This window comes from Uranotaenia lowii, chromosome 1 (genome assembly GCF_029784155.1).
Source record: "Uranotaenia lowii strain MFRU-FL chromosome 1, ASM2978415v1, whole genome shotgun sequence".
Lineage (NCBI taxonomy): Eukaryota > Metazoa > Arthropoda > Insecta > Diptera > Culicidae > Uranotaenia > Uranotaenia lowii.
Window position 1 is genome coordinate 89,084,878 of NC_073691.1, and position 6,549 is coordinate 89,091,426.

At 39.0% G+C, this 6,549-nt stretch overlaps 1 long non-coding RNA gene across 1 annotated transcript; it reads left to right on the plus strand.

Moving 5' to 3' along the window:
* The first annotated feature begins 4,930 nt into the window (after positions 1-4,930).
* Positions 4,931-6,311, plus strand: LOC129738820 (uncharacterized). The gene is made up of 4 exons (XR_008735649.1): positions 4,931-5,019; positions 5,088-5,152; positions 5,208-5,287; positions 5,351-6,311. It is a non-coding gene; the product is annotated as an uncharacterized LOC129738820 (long non-coding RNA).
* Positions 6,312-6,549: the final 238 nt, after the last annotated feature.

Genomic DNA, 6,549 nt, shown 5'->3' on the forward strand with positions numbered 1-6,549 from the left:
ATGAACAATATTTATTAGTTGCACAGAACCTTTTTGAGAAGTTTATAGAAAATCACTTTAATTGTTTCCGTTCAATTTCAAGTAATGTACACAATCTAATACATGTTGTGGAAGAAGAACTATTTGTATCAAATTAAAAACATGACCAGATCAGGACGATTACCTTTGAATCAAATCATAAACAGAATCTCTGAAAAAAGCTATTGTAATCAGACCATAAGTACTTCAAAACATATCTATCCAATTTTAAAACAACCTTTAGAAAACGATGAATCTAAATTCAGGTGTTGTATTCTTTTCGACGGATGTACATTAAAAAAATCATTTTAAGGACAAATGGTTTCTTTCAACGGATAAAAAAGTAGTAGCTATGAATTTCGCGATCGAAAACGCTATATTTGGTTCAGAGCTCTCACACTTTGAAGCACACATTAAAAACCCTTTTCCTTCCGATATCTTTTATATTTATCGAACTAAGTCAAATGATAAGTTTCAATCTAGTAAAATGTATTCACTAAAAAGCTTTTTTTGTAAGTTTGCCGCTATAAGCATCTACGAAGAAACAGTTCTTGTTCCGTTAATTCATACACTACCAGCTTCATAGTTTTTATAGAACTAAAAAATAAAGGTATGTGATATTTTAGTGAAAAATATAATTCATGTGTATTTACATAATTATCAATTCAATTGTTCGGCTATATTTAGAAAAACATAACAATAAAAAACAGAAACAATTAAAAACAATCAGTTGAAATTTTAGAAGGTTACCTTTATATCTAGGGAACGCAGAAATTAAACTATTATTAGGCTTCAAAAACATCCTATTAAGCTGACAAAATCGTACCTTCGTCGTCACCCTAAAAAAATTCTACCTGCCACGACACATTCTCGATCGGCTGATCCTTTGGTGGCACTTCTTCCATGCTCGTCTCAAAACGATTTTTCCGTCGTCAAGATGGTGTCCATTTCGTTTTCGTGGTCTCGAGACGGGTTTTCGTGTTCCAGATACTTCTTCAAATCTCTGTTTTGAATTTTTGAGGCATCGATACAAAAAAGATATGCATTCATCCATTGAATACTCTGGGTCCGAATACATAACCGTTTGAAAGAATAATGTGATTACCTTCTCTAACTTATTAAACGGAATTGTCTGGCGTTTTGGTTCCAGGCCGCGAGTATTTCCTGTCCAGGAGCATTTCAACAAAAACTCTCGGCAGAAGAAATAATCGATCTGCAGACTCACAGTCGCGTCTGGCTTTACAAATAGATTACGACCGTGAAGCATGCCAATCGAAAGAACTGTTGCCTCTACACATTTTTTTATCTTGACAACGTTCTTCAAGAGCCTCCAGATCGGCCAAGCCTTTCACCGGCTGCAAAGAACATTCGTGAAGCTCAACCGGGTCATTTGATTTTGTTGGTTCCTGCAACAGCCGTGCTGCTAACACATCAATTTTTGCATTGGCGTGCGATAGTTGCAAGAGGCATTTGTTTACCTTCGTCGTAAGGTTTTCTGTATACTCTGCAGCTTCATCCGGTTGGGTTTGGGAAAAGGCATGTTTTAAAATCGGTTCAGCAGAGGTCTTACTGATGATCGAATATTCTCTTGCAGCACGATGGTTCTTATCATAGTTGTTGCTGATGGTTTATTTTGTGACACTACGGGTAAATACAAATTTAATTTCAAGAATGTTTACTTCGAGAGAATACTTACTTGTTATCAGGTGCGATCAGCTTTATGCTTTAAAAACCCCTTTAATATCTGTGATTTCGTCGACCGAGAATATGGAGCAACTTGCAAAGTGGAGCTGAACGAGCTGAACAGAGAGCCTGCTTAAAAACACATTAGTTCAATTCTGGATCCTAGACATAAAAAATCAGTTGTTTAACATAGTAATTGTGGGGTAAATTCGGTAAAAAAAATCAATGGAAAAAGATCGGTGTGAGGAAGATCGAGTGATAATAAAAACTATTTTTTCGTTTTAATCAAAGAAAGACAAAACATAAACAACTTTTTTTCTTCATTTACTTTTTCTTTTTTTCTTCTAAAAAATATATTTGACATATTGACATGGTCGTCGACTTAAAAGTGGGGGCTGGCAGTATATCGGCTGAATTGCACGCCAAAAGTGGCCCTTGAACAGCCCTCAAAAAGAATTAAGTGCTTTTTAGCTTTGTGAAGCATTTTTGATGTTCGAGTATAAGGCTGAAATAGGGCCAATTTCAACGGCTTAATGGTTACTTGGGAAGATTCAGAAGCGAGAGCGGATTCGCATCCAATCCGATCTCTCAAGCTCACTACCTGGTGTATCAGAACTGATTGAGACACTTACTGATACAAGAGCCAATTCGAAAATCCACTCACTCACTCACTCAAACTCAATCAATGCGGCCTTGCATCGGTTCATACTGCCTGCGTATTTTCTGCCGTAGCGGCAGATACATATGTACATTAGAGTGCCCCAAATGACCCGACTTTTGAAAAAGTTATACGCTGCAGGCTAAAATTGATCCTAGGCCTAGTACAAGATCTCATGCCAAATTTGGGCCAGATCGGATCACGGGAAGGGGTCGCTCAACGAGCCTGAAGTTTGTATGGGATTTTGAAACATTTTGTTCGGGAGAAACATGAAAAACCAGTTTTTCATTAATAACTTTGATTCCCGTCGGCCACATTGTACATACATACTGCCTGCGTGTTTGAATGGCTATTTTGGTGCTCCCCAACAACAGCAACAACAAAGCAAGATGTAACATGCAGACAGCATTCGATCATCGATCAGGAAATGAATGAGTGAGTGAGTGAGTGAGCAAGAAAAGTTATTGAGTGAAAAAAGAAACTGAAAATCAGGTAGCTCCTCAATCAGTTGAGAATTTCAACTAGAGGAGGAACGTCTCTCTTTCAAATTATATTTCTTTGATTCTCGATGCAGCGCTGTCGAACACAATATTTGCCCCGCTGGGAGATAAACCAACCGACAATTTAGGTTTTGCTTTCGCTGTTGAAAACGTTTCAGTGTCCCTCATGAGAATTGAGTGATTTTCGGAACACTGCGATCAACTGCTGGACCTTCCATCGAAACACCATTCCCGCATGTGATCTTCCCCACTATTGATCTCTCTCGTTTCTCCCACCACCCATCGACTCGGGATGGGATGTGGATGGATGAAAATGTGATTATTTTCAAGTACAAAGATGTATCAAGCGATTTCATAACATTAGTATTGATTTTAATTGCTGTTTTTTTGCGGAAAATCTTGCCAATAAATTCATGCACCCACAAATCAAATACCACTCCTAATATAGCACGCCAGCTCAGAGCTCAGAATGGCGTAGAACTTATTTCGAGAATGGATAAATACATTTGTGAGCAATTGACATAGTGCAAGCATGCTCGTACTTTTGCTGATTAAAAATAGCAATAAAAGAGGAACAAAACACATTGGTTCCAGCCAATGATAAAAACTAGGTTAGAACGTAAGAAATTCCAGATTTTGCATCGGAAAAACCGGTATTTTCGTTTTTTTTTCATCTAACATCCGATTAACTCCCGTTAAACCAGGTTTAAAATAAATAATAAGATATAATATATTTAAAATACTCGTACACAAAGCCGTTTTTTTCATTATAATTACGTATATACAACGATAATCCTTTTCCATTCATCACACATACCGACAACATGTGTGTGATTGTGTGAACAACTGAGATCGGCTGGTTTGTACCCAAAGCAAGAAAAAAATAGATGGAAGTGAGTTTAACGTTTGATAAATGGACATCGAATTGAAATCGTCGATATATGAATATTAACGTTCATGCAATCAAGAAACAAATGCCACAAGGAAAGGTATAGGTTAAATGGTAGGGATGAATGACAGCTTGCTGTTAAATTCCAGAAAAAAAAGGTAAAACGCAAAGGACAAAGTGTTGGTTATAAATCTCAAATAAACAAAAAAAAGTTCACGTAAGAAAACAAACTTGGAATCAAGGGCTACAGTGATTCGAATCATTGAACGCAGAGAACTGCATTTTGTTACTGGAACATCATTTGAGGCGTTCAGTTTGTTCCTGTCGAATGACATAACGGCCAGTCCAATCCAGAAAGCACTTATTGTCAAAAAATTTCAAACAAAATTAAAATTTACCGAGGATGAGTTTGAAACAGTTAAGGAATTAGTGAAAGCTCTCGAACCCGTACAAGTTGCCGTAGAACAACTTTGTAAAGAATTTCGTACATTGATGAAGCTTATGTCGCGCTTCAGTTTATGCTGGAACAGCTTCATTCTGAAAAATTTTCACTTGCTTATTAACTATTTGTTGCGATCAAAGATCGAATCCTGCAAAGACGGTCAGAATTCGCAGACCTTTTTGCATTTTTATGCAACAAAAATGCCAGACACCTCGAAATACGTTGGTGAAACAAGCTGAAGAAATTGGCAGACGTGTTACAGCAACTCTATTACAGTATAATATTGTTTGTGAACGTAAATTGTTAAAATATATGCTGTCAGTTTGAGGTGATAAAAATGAACAGTAAACCAGAGTTCTCACTGTACATCAAAAACAAGATGCCCCCGCAACAAACAACCCATCTGTCATGTAACTACTTAATCCACTGATCAAAAATCAGGAAATTTGACACCGCTTGACTTCCGCTTGACAAACTGGTGCTTATTCTTCTAAGAGGCTTGTAAGGAGCGTGAACAAAGTTACCAACAGTGTGCTAAAAAGTGAAATGTGGGACAAGCTAGCCCTGTAAAGGTAAAGAAAAGTAACCGCTAATGTATGGTGACTAAAATGATTCAATTCTAGCCTATAGAAGCCCAGAAGAAAGCCACAAAACAACCGGGTCGCGCATGCCAAGCCAACAAGCCTAAAGGTACTGCTTAACATTAAAAGTAAACCAGATTTTGTAATGCAACAAACTATTATAGGAATTAACCAAAAGCGGGTGATTATAATCGAACGGGGAGCGGCACACAGCAGCGATATCATTCCCAAATCACTCCGTTAATTCGGTAATTGGAATGTAAGTACACAACAACCACACGTGCTATAGCTCTTCCCATTATTACCCACCTAACAGCTCATTCGCAAAACGGTATCAAGCAGGCAGCCCTGACGATTCTCGACAGCTTAGATTCCAATCAGGTAAAAGATTCACGAATTATAATGTCTCGAAACTAAGCTCATTGCACATCCCTAGAATCCCGAAGACGAGAGCCGAACATCCACCGTGAAATTCCCTAGTGAACGCATATCCAGACAAAGAGGGCTCTCATCGAGGTACATTCATAGAGCCGAATGAAGTAACTGCCCTTTTGCTAAAATCGTTCAATGAAATTACAGAGCCCTTTAAATGCTGCTTCAAGGCCTTGTGCACCGAACACCTCGCAAGTACGGTGGAAGTCACTAATCGATGGCCAATCGTGACTAGGCACATGAAGAAGCCAGTCGTCCCTGTGGTAGTGGAAAGCCGAGCCAGTTCGAATACCGATCGAAAGCTCCAGTCGCCTCACTGAGTATTGGTGACCGATTTCTCATCTCAACCAGTACGAGCGCTTTCCTTACTGTGTGCGGTGGTTCGGATATTCGTCGTCAAAAGGAAGCGAATCAAGCGCGTTGGTCGTGCTTAGCTGGCACCGGTGCGATTGTGAAAGTTACGGGAACGAAGTTCGGTTGGTGCCAGGTGAATCTGAGCCGGAGTGCTGCCGCTGCAATAGCTTGTGGGGGAAGGTTTGCTGAAAGGGCTACGGCCATATGGATCTCAGCATAGTGTGGTGAATTACGAGAAGGCCTGCGGGCAATGGTGTGTGTAAGAGCCTGGGTTATGTGCTATTGGTAACACCGTTAAGCTGCATGCAAGAGTGTTGGTGTAAACAAGGAATAAGTGAGACGTGAGCAAACATCTAATTGGGGATTCCCCGATGCACTTGATGCATCGGTTTGTTTACATCGAGAAGGAAGGAATCTCATTGAGAATAGGGTGGCTACGTGGAATTGGAAATTAAAATACCGAAAGAGAAATTAATCAGCAGCAGTGCATGGGAGTGCGTTGCATGTGCATGGATGCAGAAGAAACACCCGGGGCCCCGTGATCACCGCTGAGGAGGACGTTTCGGAGAATTAGCAAGTAAGCTGAATTTTGTGTAATTTATGTATGTAGTTAGAATATAAGCACAATGTCATATCATCCACTCAATATTTCGAATAGTCTCAGATAAAGCATTTAAGAAGAATCATATTACATTATCCAGGCATCGCGATTCTCGTACCTTGGTACCAAAACCTATCGTGTACATCAATAAATCTTACGCAATATATGAGCTTGTAACATTGGCGCCCAACGAAAATAACTCGCGTACTTAATATTTCGTACAAAATAAATAATATTCGCAGTCGCAGTCAAAGTGAATCAAGAGAAGTGAGTGTAATCATGAGTGTTAGAAATATGGATATCAAACTTCTAGAAGATGAGGAATTGGCTTTCGAACTCGCTCTAAGAGGAGTTAAAGATGTCAAATCTCAAGATAGAAAGACTAGAATTG